Source organism: Papio anubis, chromosome 11 (assembly GCF_008728515.1).
Source record: "Papio anubis isolate 15944 chromosome 11, Panubis1.0, whole genome shotgun sequence".
Lineage (NCBI taxonomy): Eukaryota > Metazoa > Chordata > Mammalia > Primates > Cercopithecidae > Papio > Papio anubis.
The window spans coordinates 122,158,294-122,175,401 of NC_044986.1; the positions used below are offsets into that span (position 1 = coordinate 122,158,294).

The 17,108-nt window shown below is 45.1% G+C and overlaps 1 long non-coding RNA gene across 1 annotated transcript; it reads right to left on the reverse strand.

The window, feature by feature from the left end:
- Positions 1 to 443: 443 nt before the first annotated feature.
- Positions 444 to 14,373, reverse strand: LOC108587494. The gene is made up of 3 exons (XR_001906137.2): positions 14,331 to 14,373; positions 3,818 to 5,019; positions 444 to 580 (listed from the first exon to the last, which is right to left on the reverse strand). It is a non-coding gene; the product is annotated as an uncharacterized LOC108587494 (long non-coding RNA).
- Positions 14,374 to 17,108: the final 2,735 nt, after the last annotated feature.

The following is a 17,108-nucleotide window of genomic DNA, read 5'->3' on the forward strand; positions in this document are numbered from 1 at the left end:
AAAAACCAGTTGGCACCGAAACTGGAAACTTGGCATGAACAAATTGGCATAAACATTGGCCGGAAGCAGTTTTTCTATCTAAATCTGAGAAAAACAGACTAGGTCATTTTCAAGTTATTTGTGTTATTCATGCATAAATAAAATGAAGCTTGACATCTTCAAACAGTTGTTTGCTTTTGCACTCTTCAAAAATAGATTGGATCCAAGAAAAGTAACATTTGGTAAACAAATACTCCATGATGGACTGTAAAAAAAAAAGTAAGGAAAAAAGAGTGGAGTGCAGCACATGAACTAGAAAGGGAAGATGGAAGTGTTTCAAAAGTCACTTGTGTCAGAAAGCAGAGTCAGGAAAGGTATTATTGGGTGATTATGTGGTTTCTAGAGGCAAATTTAGAGATTCCCCTGGACTCTAAATTAATAGTGTAAATAAGCAGAAAACAAGCTTTCAAATAAAATACTTTTTTTTTTGAGATCTGAAGCACTCTTCATCTAAACACACAAGGTAACTAAATATATGATGTTCAGACAGGGAAGATCCAAGTGGTTTCTAAATACGTTTTCTAATAGCAGTAGGCTTGGCCTGTAAAACAAACAAACAAAAAGTTTAAAAATTAGGGGAAGAAAAAAATATATATATAAATGATATATTAAAACATGTTGGTTAAAAACAATAGCATCGATGCCTGAAGCCCCTTTCCCCTCATCTATGCATCGAATTAAGTTTAGAAATGCAGTTTGTGGGTTTTGCATTCCAGCAGCCAGTAGCAGCTCTGTAAAGAGGGAAAGTGACGACCGCTCCCCAAAGAATGCCTTTTTGGCAAATTTAAAAGTCAGCCTTGACGTCAAGTGACTCCTGAGAAGGCTCCGCATTGAGTTCTGTGAAGCGTGGGCGGATCGGACTTTCACTCTCGAAACTCTGTCGGGGGATGACTACAGAGACAGTTTAGGGCAAAATAAAACCAAGCCAATTCAAACAGAAAGTAAAAATAAGTCAGAGAGGAAAGAATGTGGAGGATGGACCAGGCCTGCTGGGGCCTGCGTTCTGTAACAAGCACCGTTTGGGGAAGGAGTCGTTCCATAGGCTTGCTTTTTATTGATGTTCCTTCCTAACGGTGGTTAGCAGCAGCTAAATCCATATGGTTTTTCTTGGCAAAATGGATCTTGTCCTCTATTTGTAAAGTGTTGTTTCCCCAAACTATAGGCAGAGTAATAGAATTCTATCATCAGAAGTGGAAGGATCTTCCACCTGGAGATTTCACCCGAAGGACACCCTTTGGTCCTTACCTGGCTCTTAGGATCAGCATGGTTTGATCACCACGTGGTGATTCAAGCTAACAGTTATCTTGGGACACATCTCAAAACTATTAACTCCCCAGAATGATCCACGGTGTTGATTCTCAGGTGGACGCTCCCGGTGTTTCCTCCTTTGGAGAAAGCTATGAAATCACTTGTTCACCCTAATATCAAGATTGTTCCAGCCGGGCGTGGTGGCTCACACCTGTAATCCCAGCACTTTGGGAGGCTGAGACGGGCAGATTACACGAGGCCAGGAGTTCGAGAGTAGCCTGGGCAACACGGCGAAACCCGGTCTCTACTAAAAATACAAAAATTAGCTGGGCATGGTGGCGCCCGTCTGTAATCCCAGCTACTCAGGAGGCTGTGACCGGAGAATCGCTTGATCCCAGGAGGCAGAGGCTGAAGTGAGCCAAGATCGTCCCAGCCTGGATGACAGAGCAAGACCCCATTTCAAAAACAGAAAAAAAAAAAAAAAGATTGTTCCTATTAGCAACTATAGCAATCCCAGGTCACTGAGGATTCCAGCTTGTCAGGTGCTTCCTGGATAGGTTTTTACACCATAGAGAGTTCACTTCCACATTGAGAAGTATGAATAAACACTTGCAATGACTCCATTGAGATTATTCTGTAGAGATGAAGAAATTAAAGACCTAGGGCACACTATCGGGGTTCCATAGACCAGAGACAAAACAACTCAGCAATTAACAGGCCTCATAGAAACGAGACTGGGAACCCCTTAGCATTTCTGCAGAATTCGCAGTTATTTCTAAGTATATTCCCTCCAGGTGCACAGTTAGCTGATCTCACCAGTCCATAGATTCCTTGAGGGACTAGTTTACGTCTTATTTTTGTATTCAGTTCCTAACACGGTGCCTGACACTCTCCAGGGCTTCGGTCAAATACTGATGCCATGATATGGGTAAGTGTTCCTATCTGTAACTAGAGAGAGAGACAGGTGTTCTGGTTTTGTTTTCTTTTAACAGACTGGGGAAGAAAACTGTTTGGAGGCTAAAATAAACTTTGCACCCATCAGCATAAATGAGTGAGTTGTCTGGAATTGCCACATGGTAGATCTGAAATGCCGTATCTACAGGGAGCAGGTGCCTGGTGAAGAGGGACTGTCTGGACACTGTGATCAGAGAGAACTGATGACTTCTACAGCAGTCTGCCCTTCAGTTCAATATTCTACCACCAATAGGCCTTGGGTTTCGGGGGGTTGATGGGGCAGTCGGATGATTAGTGATGGCAACTGCAGGGGAAGTAAGGGTGGGAAGAAGTGTAGCTGGTAAAAAACTTCCCATCTTTTAGTCTTCAACTTACAACTGGGGGAAAGTATTACATGTGAAATCCAACCCAAAGAAAAGAAAGTTCATCAGAATCTCCAAGCCGAATGGGATCTACGACCCGTTCCATTCAGACAGACCAGACAGGCCTGGCGCAGCTTTCTACTCTGCTCCCCAGAGCTGTGCAACGTGTAGTCCTTGGCCCATTCCTGCTGCATAAATGTGCATTCTTTGTATTGGAACCCAGAGTGTAGGAACTAGTGGCTTTGACAGAGAATCAGGCTGGCCCTGCATCCATGTGAGACATTCCTGTTCTTTTCTTAAGGTTTCTTCGTTGTGACATAGTATCTTGGGAAATGAAACAGAAAGCTAACTGCAGTGTTAATTCTTGGAACTGGCATGAAAATGAAGAGGAGAAGTGACACAGCGAAACAGCTTATGTTTCGGAATCGAAGACCTGGATTCATTTTCTACCTCTGTACTCTCAGGGTTTGTGCAAGACTTTGACCAATTACTTAACCCATCTGAGCCCCAAGAATCCTGACCATAAAATGAAGCTACTGCTTCCTACTTCCGGACAATGTATGGATTGGCTGGGCGGGGAGGGGGCAAAAAAAAATTGTCCCGGATGTCCTCTTTCTTTTCTGGTGCATATCTTCCCCACCAGCAAGCTCGGTGGACTGGCCCTCCAAATGTATCCTGACTCCGAGCTGCGTGATTTCTTTTCCTTCCAAGCCACAGCCATCTCCATTCTGGATGGCATCCATGTGCTCCTAACGCTCTCCTGCTTCCTCTCAGACTTCCCAACCATCCCTTCCCCGGAGCATGCGTGGGATCCAACAGCGTGAACCTCATCACCTTATGCCTACTGAAGGCCCTACGTGGCTTCCTAACGCTCTGCAGACAAAAGAACCCATAAATACCCAAGCAGAGCCTGGGCCCTGCCCGGTTCTGGCCTCCCTCACCCCTCCCCTCTGCCCAGGCCCCACCCATCCTGGCCTTACCCCTTCAACCTCCCTGAAACACACCAGACATCCTCTGGACCCCTCTGGCCCCAGCTTCCCCTGCCCCCAGCCCTTGCCATAGACCTCCCATGCCTGGCGCTCCCAATGTTTACTTCTCAGGTAAAATCTCTCCTCTTTAGAGACGTGAGATTGAGCCTCGATCTTTCAAACCAAAGGAGCCTCCACACCTCTCTCCCCACCAAACGCTTTATCTGTTTCCTTTGTATCACTCACCTGAATTCTGTTGGTATTTGTCAGTGCCCCCAGAGTGAAAGTGCAGGGCCCTACATGAGCCCAGAAGGTGCTTTATCCCGAAAGTCTGGGAGAGAAGAGTTTCCTGGAGAACCGTGAAGCCCACCTTCATGGGAGGTGTGACAGCCATCAGTGCTTCTCCTGCACCCCGTCCCTGTGCCGCTCCCGGGGCCATGAAGCCACTGGACAACGATGAGACGATTGAGCTCATTATTATAAAATAATCACATTTTTCTACTCTAAACTTATAGTAATATTCCAGTTTAGACAGAATGAAGAGCATCCGGAAAAGCTGAACAATGAGCTCCTAAGATGGGCCGTGATTCCAGCGTATGGCTTGGGTGGTCGCATGGCAAGATGTGCACACAAACAAGCAATAGTGAATTGTGAACGCCTCTGGCAAGTGCTCTGGTTGGACTGTATTTTCAGAGCTTGTAAATTTCCTAATTCCTTTTGCAAAATAGCATTAATGATGCGAGGAGGCCAGTTACATTTTCAGTCATACTTTATTGCATTTTAGAGGGAAATTATCTATGACGGTTGAATTTGCAATGTTGGGTATTTCCAAAGGTCATGGCATTTGCGCCCCACAGCAGGAAAGGCACACAGTGGAGCCAACTCTTTACTGCCTGTCTGAAGGGTGACTTGGTCTGTGACCTGGTTTTGGTGGCATCCCCAGGTTCACAGCCTGTCTGCCTCCCTTTCCCTTACTGGGTGTGCGGCCTGTGAACAGAGGGTGAAGACACACATGTGGAATCTCAGCCTTGAGACACTCTGCAGCAATGCCGGACAGGATGAGAGAGTTGTGGGCAGGATCAAGCCCAGCTGGGGATGCAGGAATAACTCTCAGGACATGACACAGTTTTCCGTATCACAAAATAAAGGAGGAGGAAGCTGGCTTTGGGTGGCACAGTTTCCAAGGGGTCCAATCTGTTAAATGTAGAATGCTTCAGTCTTATTTCTTGGCAAAGTGTCGCACTTGAATTATTGAGTATCTGCTGTGCACCGTGTACTGGCCATCTGACCAGGTGTTTCATACATGTCCATGTTAACCCTCCCAGTAGTCTACAAGGTATTATGTTCCCTGAATAGGTTGGAGAACTCCAGCTCAGATCATGAGGCAGCCCACCCAAGAACAGCTGGCGGATGGCGATGTCAAGACTCAAACCCAAGCCTGTAGTTATCTGTGAAAAAGATGATGGAGGTGGTGAAAAGGATAATGAACATGTATGCACACTGGTTATAAACATGATACATGAACTGGAGAAGCAGCAGTCCTGAGGTGGGCACTATTAAGGTGAAAGGTGGGACTCAACTCCGGAGGTGGGGACTCGGGCTCTAGACAAGATTGAAGACCTGCTATAACAAGGAAGAGGTGAAAGCAACTCTCCATAAGGCACTCCCACCAGCGCCATGTCAGTTTACCACTGCTATGGCAATACCTGGGAGTTAAACACCCCATTCCATGGCAGCGACTTGATAACCGAAAAGTTACCATTCCTTTTCTAGAAATTTCTGCATAGTTGCCTTTTATTTTTTATTTATTTATGTATGTATTTATTTTTGAGAAGAAGTCTCACTCTGTCGCCCAGGCTGGAGTGCAGTGGCATGATCTCGGCTCACTGCAAGCTCTGCCTCCCGGGTTCACACGATTCTCCTGCCTCAGCCTCCCGAGTAGCTGGAACTACAGGCGCCCCCCCACCATGCCTGGCTAATTTTTTTGTACTTTTAGTAGAGACGGGATTTCACCATGTTAGCCAGGATGGTCTCCGTCTCCTGACCTTGTGATCCGCCTGCCTTGGCCTCCCAAAGTGCTGGGATTACAGGCGTGAGCCACCATGCCTGGCCTCACAGTTGCCTTTTAATATGCTTGTAATTAAGATGAGTAAAAATGGCCAGGCACGGTGGCTCATGCCTGTAATCCCAGCAATCTGGGAGCCCGAAGCAGGTGGATCACTTGAGGCCAGAAGTTCGAGACCAGCCTGACCAACATGGCAAAACCCCATCTCTACTAAAAACACAAAAATTACCTGGGCTTGGCAGCATGTGCCTGTAATTCCAGCTACTCAGGAGGCTGAGGCGGAGGTTGCAATGAGCTGAGATCGCACCACTGCACTCCAGGCGGAGAGACAGAGTGAGACTGGGTAAAACTATGACTGCAGAACTGTCCTGAGCTGCTCCTCTCAGTGGTCTACCTAGTGGGTAGCCCTGCTCTGTGGGGGCATTGTGGAGACGCAGCAGTGGCACCTCACTAAAGCTGCTTTCTTCCGCCACCAGCTCACCTGGTATTCTCCCCAGAGCAAAACCAACAACCTTCCCGGGCTAACCCTCAACTGGGGACTTGATACAGTTTGGCCATGTCTTCACCCAAATGTCATCTTGAATTGTAGCTCCCATAATTCCCATGTGTTGTGAGAAGGACCCGTCAGGAGATAATTAAATCATGGGGCCAGTTTCCCCCATAATATTTTTGTCTTAGTAATAAGTCTCATGAGATCTGATGGTTTTATAAGGGGTTCCGCCTTTCTCATGGCTCTCATTCTCTCTTGCCTGCCACCATGTAAAATGTACCTTTTGCTTTCCACCATGATTGTGAGGCCTCCCCAGCCACTGGGAAACTATGAGTCTATTAAACTGTGAAACTGTGAGTCTATTAAACCTCTTTTTCTGTATAAATTACTCAGTCTCGATTATGTCTTTATCAGCAGTGTGGAAATGGCTTCCCTGCCCTGCATCACTACTGTTTTCCCTATTTTACAGGTAAGGAAACTGGGGCTCACCAAGTCCCAGATCACAGCATCAGAAAGCAATGGTGTCTGATTAAAGTCCATTGTCCATGCAACCCCGGGGAGCAGGCATCTCCCACACAACAGTCATGCAGCCCCTGGTAGCAGGCATCTCCCACACCACAGTCCTGTCCCCACAGGTCTGGCACGGTGCCTCAGGACACCTGTAAACACCACGTTTCCTGGAGAAGCCAGTCACGGCCCTCTGGGATGCATGATAAGATTTTGTGTGAGTTAATACTCACAAGAAGAGCCCAAGGATCGCCACCTGGCAAAGCTAAGACAGACGTTCATCTTCCCTCTCATCTGAGCCAGGCAGCCCAGCAGGAGCGAGTAAGTGGAGGGGCATGACTCTGAGTGCTTGGAGAAAAGGGCCAGGCATGCCGCTGGGGGTCTCCACAAGTGAACCGAAAACCTACTCTCCTCATCTCTTTTGTGTTGCTTAGAATTGAGAAGAAATAAAATGTATTTCTTACGGTTAGGGAGGCTGAGAAGTCCAAGGTTGCAGGGCCACATCTGTTGAGGGCCTTCTTCTTGGTGGGGCCTCTCTGCAGAGTCCCAGGATGGCACGGTACATCACATGGGGAGGGGCTTGAGAGTGTTAATGTGTTAGCTCTGGTCTCTCTTCCTCTTCTTACACAGCCACCAGTTCCCCACTCACGAAAGCCCATTAATCCATTAGCCCATGAAAGTGTTAATCCACTGGACAGGTGCAGTGGCTCATGCCTGTAATCCCAGCACTTTGGGAGGCCAAGGTGGGCAGATTGCCTGAGATCAGGAGTTCGAGACCAGTCTGGCCAACATGGTGAAACCCCTTGTCTACTAAAAGCACAAACATTAGCTAAGAGTGGTGGTTCACGCCTGTAGTTCCGGCTATTCTGGAGGCTGAGGCAGGATAACTGCTTGAAACTGGAAGGTGGAGATTGCAGTGAGCCAAAATCACATCACTGTACTCCAATCTGGGTGATAGAGCAAGACCCCATCAAAAAGAAAAGAGAGAGAGAGAGAGAGAGAGAGAGAAAGAAAGAAAGAAAGAAAGAAAGAAAGAAAGAAAGAAAGAAAGAAAGAAAGAAAGAAAGAAAGAAAGAAAGAAAGAAAGAAAGGAAGGAAGGAAGGAAGGAAGGAAGGAAGGAAGGAGGGAGAAAGGAAGGAAGGAAGAAAAGGAAGGAAGGAAAGAAAGAAGGAAGGAAGGAAAAGGAAGGAAGGAGGGAAAAGGAAGGGAAAAGGAAGGAAGGAAGAAAGAAGAAAGAAAGAAAGAGAAAGAAAGAAAGAAAGAAAGAAAGAAAGAAAGAAAGAAAGAAAGAGAAAGAAAGAAAAGAGAGAGAGAAAGGAAGGAAGGAAGAAAAGGAAGGAAGGAAGGAAGGAAGGAAGGAAGGAAGGAAGGAAGGAAGGAAGGAAGGAAGGAAGGAAGGAAGGAAGGAAAAGTGTTAATCCACTCATGAGAACAGAGCCCTCTTGACCTCATCCCTCAAAGGCCCCACTTCTAAATATTGCGGCCCTGGGGATTGAATGTGAGCATGAGTTTTGGAAGGGACAAATATTCAAGTTACAGCACCTTCCTGCTTCTTCTCCCACCAGCCACTCCTTGGCAGGTGTATCAGGCTCATAACTCACGGCTCAGTTTCTTCAGGCTGTTTCTTCTGAGCTCTGATGCCACCCCCTTCCTGCTCAGCCTCCAGGGCTCTTGCCAAATGTCACAGGGGCAAGGACGTCTTTCCTGAGCTTCCCCTGGAATGGAGACATTAGCCTCCCTTTAGCCTCCAAGAGTGTTGCTGCTCTTGGATTCTGGCCCTCAAATGATTCTCACCGTTCCTCAGTCACCCTGATTGTGCAGGCCTTCCTAGCACATGGTGTCAGGAAAAGCGAGGCTTGATGCCGAGCCTAGCGCTCATAGATGCCACCCCCAAGCTGCCAAAGGCTCTTCCCATCCCAAGTACTCGAAGACTTCATTTCAGTCATGGAATTTCCTTCTACAACAGCTTCCTCCTGCACTGTGGCTATAGGTCATGTTTACACATTTCCTTCTGCAGGCTTGTAAATCTCCTGTGCACAAAAACAGGCCTCATTTGGTTCCTTATGGCACCTTGGATGATATTTAGTGCATAACTGTGTTCAATAAAAGTTAGTTGAGAAAATATGAAGTAGGGGAAGAGTTCATTCTCTTCAGGACTAAGCAGATATGTCTTTCCTACCCCAAGAAAGAAACATGTTTGCAAAACTATTTCAACATGAATTAATCAATCATGATTCATAGTTTATGTAGCTCTTCCCAGATAGATCAAATCAAATCAAAGTCTCATTTCTTTTCACGTAGCAGGGCACAGTTGACACCAGTGTGCTGCAACCTAAGGAAAGGCAAATGGTCTGGAGGGAATACATGCACAGACATAGTTTTTAAAATGAGCCTTTGACTCTTTCTCACTCCTCCTTTTCTTCTTCTCCTGGTCCCAGCTCATTCCACCCAACAAGTTGACTTTCTATCAAACAATCTGTCACTTGAAAGGAGGCAAGATTTCTATAGTTACTTGGGAATCTACAGACTATAAAAAGCCCTTTATTTTGACGGCTAGCAAGGCATTTGCTGTGTTTATAACGCCTGATTGCCATTTTTCTGCAGGTATTCTTCTCCATTTAGAGTAGCATCCTTCAGAACTCCAGTGTGTTATCTTTGTGTCGTCCAGAGCACCACGTGGAGTGACTGCGAAGTCAATGGACGGGTAAATTGCATTCATCAATTTTAAATGTCATTGTGATATATCTTTTCAATATGTGTAATAATATACAAAATACATATGGAATCTAGTTACAGTCAAGTTGACAGTCTCTCATGGGGACAATTTAAGTATTAAAAGTTATAAATATATATTTACTAGTCCTTTATTTTGCTGCTGTGTATTTCGGTAGTTTCTCTTAGAATTATCTTAATAACTGCTTTAGTCTCTGAGCATGAGTGCATGAGTGTTACATATTTATTTATATATTTTTATTATTTTCCTTGTAAACTGAGTGAAGACAGAAAGGAATCAGGGCAAAAGCAAGACAAAACTTTTTCTTTTGAAATGCAAATAAGTAGATAATGTAAATCCAGCCCAAAATGCACTTTACATGCTGTTATGTGCACAGTTAATGATGCTTGCACAGGACGTAGAACTGCCAGGTACTGGGCCAGCTTGATGAAGATGGGCGGTTATCACCAGATATTGCTGGATTTAAAGTAGTATTTTGTGTGTGTGTGTGTGTGTGTGTGTTTAAATGTGCACATACATGCTGAGGTATGTGTTTATTTTTTTCTGGAAAAATAAGAAAAAGTAGCAATTTGGGGGGGAAGAATGTAATGAAGGGAAAAGTTTATTTTATAGCTGTCTAGTCTACTTAAATGTTCTATGTGAAGGTAACTTGTTAACCATGAAAAAAATCAGTACAAGTTATCTTGGTGCAATCAAAATCACATTTTTTTATATGCCTCTGTATTTTAAAATCAACTAAAATCAATGGTGTTTTGTGGCGGGGGGGGGGGTTGTTTTGAGACAGAGTCTTGCTCTGTCTCCCAGGCTGGAGTGCAGTGGCATGATCTTGGCTCATTGCAGCTTCTACCTCCTTGGTTCAAATGATTCTCCTCCCTCAGCCTCCTGAGTAGCTGGGACTACAAGCGAGCACCACTACACTTGGCTAATTTTTGTATTTTTAGTAGAGATGGGGTTTTGCCATGTTGGCCAGGCTGATCTCGAACTCCTAACCTCAAGTGATCCTTTTTCCTTGTTCTCCCAAAGTGCTGGGATTTCAGGAGTGAGCCACCACACCAGGCCCTAAAAACAAGTTGTTTTAAAGTAACTAAGTTATGACCTATTTGGGACTTTGATTAATAGATAAAATATGAATGTAGAGAATTTACTTAAATCTTACACATTCTTTTAACACCTTTCCTGTACTTTGTAGGTTGGTATCGCTATTTCCACTGACTTGCTGAATATTCTGTAGCATGAAGTAGAGAGTTTCTTTGCAGATCTTGTATGCTGGTGCCGGATGCTCTAGATTCTTCACCAGGTGGAGGCAGTGGGCAGGCCACCAAGTGCTCTAAGCGCCCAGCATAACTGAGCCAGCCCTGCTGCTGAAGGGAATCCCAGGAGACAAAAATCACCTGCTTTGGTTGCTAGCATCTTCATCACCCAGGAATTTTACAGTTAGTGTGCTAACTGCTTCGAAGCTTGTAATCATTTTTACAGTCACCTACCACTTTACAGATGCGTGAAGGAAAACACGAGTTCAGACACACCGCCCGGTCACGGAGGCATCTTTGCTGACTGCCGTCCGAGGGCCCAGCTGCAGCTTTGCTGGGTGGATTTTCTTCTCACCCATAAGAATTTTAAAAAGCAAAGACAGAGATGCCTACATCTAGAAAAAGAACTTGTTGACATGCACTCAGGGTTTTCATGAGGAATGAATCGTGTTGGGAAACCCGTGTCTACTGGCCACCTTATCTATGATCCCAGCACTGAAAACTCTGAGAATTTTCTTCTGCTGCCAGTTCCTAGAATGTAGCATATTGCATCACGTCCATTCTCAAAATGAAGGCCCACCCGTGGGAATAATTTAGAATATAATGCAGTGGGAGTGGGGCGAGGTTGGGAGGGTAACGGTTTTGGGAACCTGTTATTTCTTTGAAAAAGATGATGTGATGTTTCAGGCAATTCTGGCAATGTATTACTATTTCAAATCTCTTTCAACCTAAATTTGCCAGTGGTGCCTCAGACATATTAATTCTGGAGATCTCCTTCTTTGTTAAAAGGAAGGTAAGCCGTCCTATCTCATTTCCAAAACCGCAAAGTTTTGGGATAAAAGGAGTGATGTAATACAGCCCCAATGTCTCCTCTCCTCACAGTAGGGGTCATATCCACCTCCTCGTGATGATCGCATTAAAATTAAAGAATTCATGCAAAGTGCACAGAACTGCGAGTGGCCAACAGCTCTTTGTCTACAACAAAGAACAACACTGACAGTAACAGTCTATTAGTGGTATAATCTGAGATTTGAAAGAGCTTGGGAAAAAAGACAGTTGTGGAGAGAATTGTGGACGATTCAAAGTGTGTTGCTCTACCACATTCTTCTCCATGTATCCACATTTATAATTATTCCGTGACACATTTCAGATGGTTTTCATTCATGAAGCTCTCTGGAATGTACCCCACGTATATAAGAATTATAAAGGGCCGGGCGCGGTGGCTCATGCCTGTAATCCCAGCACTTTGGGAGGCCGAGACGGGCGGATCACGAGGTCAAGAGATCGAGACCATCCTGGCTAACACGGTGAAACCCCGTCTCCACTAAAAATACAAAAAATTGGCCGGGTGCGGTGGTGGGCGCTTGTAGTCCCAGCTACACAGGAGGCTGAGGCAGGAGAATGGCATGAACCTGGGAGGCAGAGCTTTGCGTGAGCCAAGATTGCACCACCACACTCCAGCCTGGGCTGGCATAGGCAAGACTCTAATCTCAAAAAAAAAGAATTATAAAGGAAGGAGAAGAACTCGGCCTGAAGAGCATATATACATATATAATAAGATATATATAGCCAAGGCAGGCAGATCACGAGGTCAGGAGATCGAGACCATCCTGGCTAACATGGTGAAACCCTGTCTCCACCAAAAATACAAAAAAAAAAAAAATTAGCCAGGCATGGTGGCATGCACCTGTAGTCACAGCTACTCGGGAGACTCAGGCAGGAGAATCACTTGAACTCAGCAGGCAGAGGTTTCAGTGAGCTGAGACCACACCAGTGCACTCCAGCCTGGGTGACAGAGCAAGACTCCATCTAAAATTTAAAAAAAAAAAAGATATATAAAAATCATATAATATATTTGTAATATATAATAAGATAAAATAAGGAGATAAGTAATTAATTCAAGTCGATAAAATGCATTTATTCCATTAAAAATACTATTACAACTAGGATTCGGTTTTTACTGATATCTCCATTGCTGGCACTAAAACAAACCTCTGGACCAGTATAAACTAATTCAGAATTATTTTTCCCTTGCTTCTTCAAAGATCTCTTTTCCTCTTTCTGCATTGCAGCTGCCTGTTTCCGGGTCCCTGCCTCCTGTGTGGCGATGACCCCTTCCATCCCATGCGTCCCGGTGAATCCCAGCCTCTCCAGTTCTCAGTCGGCCTAGCCCTGGAACTCTGACTTCAAGCCTGTGGCCCACCTGGATTCCACATTCCAGGACCTGAAGTTTCTTCACTTTCACTTGCTGAGTCCCACAGCACCCCATCCCCGTCTCATTGTTACTGCTGTACTGTTTCCTGTGGTCCCTGATTATGTTGGGCCTCTCAGAGGCTTCGGGTAGACTTTTCTACCAGACCAAGAGGCTGTGACCATCTGCAAGTACAACACAGGAAAGCTCTTGTGGTGATTACAGTCATGAAAACCTTTGTCCCAGTATATAGGCTGAAGGATAGTTTGACATGAGGGTGAGATTTGACTCCATTTAATTGGACATTAAATGAAACACATAGCATGCCTTTATTTGGTATTTAAATTATACCTTAGAGAAAATACTTTACATGCTGGGTGCAGTGGCTCACGTCTGTAATCCCAGCACCTTGGGAGACCGAGGAGGGTGGATCTCTTGAGGTCAGGAGTTCGAGACCAGCCTGGTCAACATGGTGAAACCCTGTCTCTAATAAAAATACAAAACTATCCAGGTGTGGTGGCACACATTTGTAATCCCAGCTACTCAGGAGGCTGAGGCGGGAGGATCACTTAAACCTGAGAGGTGGAGGTGCAGTGAACCAAGATCATACCACTGCACTCCAGCCTGGGTGACAGAGCAAGACTCCATATCCAAAAAAGAAGAGGAGGAAGAGGAAGAGGAAGAGGAAGAAGAAGAAGAAGAAGAAGAAGAAGAAGAAGAAGAAGAAGAAGAAGAAGAAGAAGAAGAAGAAGAAAATACTGTATATTCATAATATTTTTGTCTGACATTTGACATTTTGAATATGCAGTATTATAATTCTATCATAAACAGTGGCCCAAGAACCTACATGGAACTTGGGAAGCTTTTTCCACATAGAAACATAAAGGTATTTACAAATTAACCTTTAACATCCATCAGTTTGTACACTGGGAACTGATTTTACGCAATTTTTACTTTGACCCACAGGTCACAAGCAGCATCATCACCTCCTGAAGGCAAGTCCACACTGGGCCCCAGGAGCTGAGCTGTTGCATTTCCGGATGACACATTTCCTCACATGCTTCCATCAATTCTTTCTGTGGTCACCACACTCCACGTTAATTACCACAACCTTTGCCTTGCCTGTGTTGGATTCTATTAGTGGCTCAGTCCAAACTCTAGACCAAATTGAGTCATCCTGCTCTATTGTGACATGGGATAGTCAAGAATAACTATGTGGAGACCGTATTTGGTGATTCCATGATATTAGAGACAGAAGCTTGGGCCGGGGGGAGGAACAAGCCATTTGAGCAGGGCCCTTCCCTTTCCTTCCTTGAGGAATTCTTATCAATGTGAGGTCGTTAATACCTGTAAGACCAAGAATAGAATAGGGGTCTAGGAGGAGGTGCCAAGCAGGTAGGAAAAAAGGGTTGGAAATGTTGACGCGAGCCCCACCCAGCTTATCAAGGGAGCACATGTGGGTTTGAGCCCAAAGCTCTTAACAGAAGAAACCCCATCTCTACTAAAAGTACAAAAATTAACCTGGCGTGGTCGCGGGCACCTGTAATCCCAGCTACTCAGGAGGCCGAGACAGGAGAATAGCTTGAACCCAGGAGGCAGAGGTTGCAGTAAGCCGAGATGGCACTGCTGCAATCCAGCTTGGGTGACGAGAGCAAGACTCCATCTGAAAATAAAGAAAAGAAAGAAAGAAATCAGCTGGGCACGGTGGCTCAAACCTGTAATTCCAACACTTTGAGAGGTTGAGGTGGGCAGGTTGTCAGAGGTCAGGGGTTTGAGACCAGCCTGGCCAATGTGGTGAAACCCCATCTCTACTAAAAATACAAAAAAAATTAGCTGAGTGTGATGGCGCACACCTGTAATCCCAACTACTCGGGAGACTGAAGCAGGAGAATCACTTAAACCTGGGAGGCAGAGATTGCACCCTGGGTGACAGAGTGAGACTGTGTCTCAAAACAAACAAACAAACAAACAAAACAAAGAAAGAAAGAAACAAAAAGACACCATTTCTGGAGTGGCCTCTCTCCATGCATCCCTCAAGAACCCACAGCACACTATCAAGTTGGGGGTTCTGCATCCAAGCCCGTCCTCTCAGCTTCTGGCTTTCTGCCTTAGAGAAGACTAAAAGATCACAACGTGGCAGGACTCCTTGGTAAATTCTTAATAAATACATAGAAGTGTACAGGGCAGGGCAGCCAAGGTCTGGACATCCCAAGTCTATGCCATGGAATAGTTCAGAATAACCATTCCAAGACTGTCCCACAAACACACAGCAGAACTAAGATGAATACTGAGTTTCCACGGTTGTTACAAGCAACAACCAGCTGTGGGACATGGCTGCTTCCCTCTTCCCTATGATGCAAGGGGCAGAATTCCTCAGCCTTAGACATCAGCCTGTTATTCCGGCAGCCAAGCACTAGTGCTTCACCTTGGCAGGTGCACTTCCATACCTACAGGTCAGCCAGTGACCCACTGTGGACAGATATATGCCCTAAAACGGGCGGAGAAAAGAAAGCAGGAAATCATCTCTTCTTGAGATCCAGGAATTTTGCAGGGGCCACCTTTTCTACCACACGGAGAAAGCATGTCTGAAGATGAAGCTAGCATTACGTGAAGCAGAACGGCAAGACTCACAATGAAAAATAGAATTCCAGTAATATTGTCGAGCTCCTGGGTTTGGCAGTATCTAAGGACAGCCCCCTCCTGGAGCTTCTACCTTACCTGACCCCTTTGGATTATTCTAACATGATGACCGGGTGTGATGGCTCACGCCTGTAATCCCAGCACTTTGCAAGGCCAAGGTGGGTGGAACACTTGAGGTCAGGAGTTTGAGACCAGTCTGGCCAATGTGACAAAACCCCATTTCTATTTAAAAAAAAAAAAATACAAAAAAAAAAAAAATTAGCCAGGCATGGTTGTGAGCACCTGTAGTCTCAGCTACTCAAAAGGCTGAGGCAGGAGAATCACTTGAACCCAGGAGGTGGAGGTTGCAGTGAGCCAAGATCGTGCCACTGCACTCCAGCCTGAGCAATAGACTCCCTCTGAAAAAAAAAAAAAAAGCCGCATTTTTGCTACTTACCTTTCTAAGATTCCTGACTACTCCTCAATGATTTTTTGAAACAGCATATTGAAGGGATCATATAAAAACAAAAACTGCAGGCTATATTCATAAAGGGTCAATATCAATCATGCAAACTGCCTCATCCGTTTATCACTTCTTAATTTCATGACACAGAAAATTAATACCTTATTTTTGAAATAACTTTTAGTTCTTGTAAGGGTCTTCTAATTAAATCCTTATGCAATTTAATTGAAATACCAGAAACACATTGATTTGACAAGTAGTCAATGTGCATTTTTATAGCACATTAATTTTTTTTTTTTACTCAGGCTGATATGCTGGGTAGTTTTCTCTTTAAGCAAAAATAGCAGGTGAGATCTCTGTACTAACAAGATGAAATTGCCGTATTGGCCATCAGTTCTAGCTGGCATCAATCCACACAGACACAATGACTTAGAGAATATGAGGTGCCTAGTTCAAGGGGGGGTTTCATCTACATACAGAGAGGGAGAAGGTTGTTCAGAGAAAGAAACATTTCTTTTCCTTTTTTCTTTTTCTTTTTTTCTTTTTTTTTTGAAATGGAGTTTCGCTCTGGTCACCCAAGTTGGAGTGCATTGGCACGATCTTGGCTCACTGCAATCTCCACCTCCCAGGTACAAGTGCCCCAGCCTCAGTCTCAGCCTCAGCCTCCCAAGTAGCTGGGACAACAAGCACACGCCACCATGCCTAACTAATTTTTGTATTTTCAGTAGAGATAGAGTTTCACCATGTCTCAAGCTCCTGACCACAGGTGATCCACCCACCTCAGCCTCCCAAAGTGCTGGGATTACAGGCATGAGTCACCGAGCCCAGCCAGAAAGGAACATTTCTAACCTATTCCAAGTGTATCCTTGTCTACAGCAGCACCAGAAGATCATATCGAAGTGGAAGCTGCTGGGAAACATCCTTTCAGCAGGGAGGGGTTAATGGACGAGAATGGAGCATGTCTCCTAAGGCAGCCAAAGAAATGGGGATGTGCAGGCGCCGAAGCACAGGGCATGTGTTACGTGACGGAGACAAAGAAGCTCTTATCTAGGTGAGAGGAAAAGAAAGAGGGAGTAAATATTTTTCACTGCTATTTAAAAATAAAATTAAAAAGAGGCCAGAATCGGTGGCTCACCCCAGTAATCCCAGCACTTTGGGAGGCCAAGGCAGGTGGATCACCTGAGGTCAGGACTTCAAGACCAGACTGACCAACATAG